This window comes from Lissotriton helveticus, chromosome 1_2, assembly GCF_964261635.1.
Source record: "Lissotriton helveticus chromosome 1_2, aLisHel1.1, whole genome shotgun sequence".
In the NCBI taxonomy this organism is placed as follows: domain Eukaryota; kingdom Metazoa; phylum Chordata; class Amphibia; order Caudata; family Salamandridae; genus Lissotriton; species Lissotriton helveticus.
Window position 1 is genome coordinate 283,962,100 of NC_136058.1, and position 840 is coordinate 283,962,939.

Consider the following 840-nt stretch of genomic DNA (forward strand, 5'->3'; position numbering starts at 1 on the left):
ACCATGGCGCAAGGATAGACAGATGTGTGACGCATCTTTTGTCGTAAAGGCAATGCATTGTTGGAGTCGTGTTGTAAGCACGACACAACTCCAGCAATGGTCAGGAATGCCTATATCCATCATGCTGCGTCAATCCTTACACCTGCTTCAAGTAGGTGCAAGGTTGTGACGCAGTGGCGTCGTAAAAGTGACTCAGAGAAATCTTGTAGATTTTACTGTATCACTTTTACGAGACTTCCTTACGACGGAACGCCCACCCGGCATACATTATACCTTGGCGCATGTACGCCAGAGTGGTGTTCGATTTGTCGACGACAGATCTCATGCAGGGAGTGGCCGTAGTACTTATATTTGCATATTTTCTGTGCAATGCCATCAACTTCTTTTCTTTATAGTTCTGTGTTAAATTGTCAATTTTAACTTCTATTAGTACCCTCAGATCTTTTATTCCTTCCCATTTTAATCAAAGTGAATATATAAATTATGACCACAATAAAAGTAGGTGTTACTTAGTCCTAGGGAGTGAAATTACAATTTTACATGTCATAATTTAGCTCTTTACTATTTGTCAAGAAGGTTCTTCTTAAAGAGGAGCCACCTATTCATGGTTAACGAAAAATCTGGATAAATACTTTTGTTTTTATCTAAACTAAAACGGATTACTGAATAGTCATATTACATTAATTAAATGTTAATATTATCTTTTCATTAAGAAGCAGGGTAAACATTTACATTTCTTGTGTAGATATTGCTAACTATGTTATTGAATGGTAGATGTTGCCAGTTGATTTTGTAAACACAAACAAAAACTGCCATTATCGTCGTTGTTTGCCGAAATTG

General features: G+C 36.9%; 1 non-coding gene across 1 annotated transcript; it reads left to right on the forward strand.

The window, feature by feature from the left end:
• Nucleotides 1-543: 543 nt before the first annotated feature.
• Nucleotides 544-599, forward strand: LOC144808168 (U7 small nuclear RNA). The gene has a single exon (XR_013606694.1). It is a non-coding gene; the product is annotated as a U7 small nuclear RNA (small nuclear RNA).
• The last annotated feature ends 241 nt before the right edge of the window (nucleotides 600-840 follow it).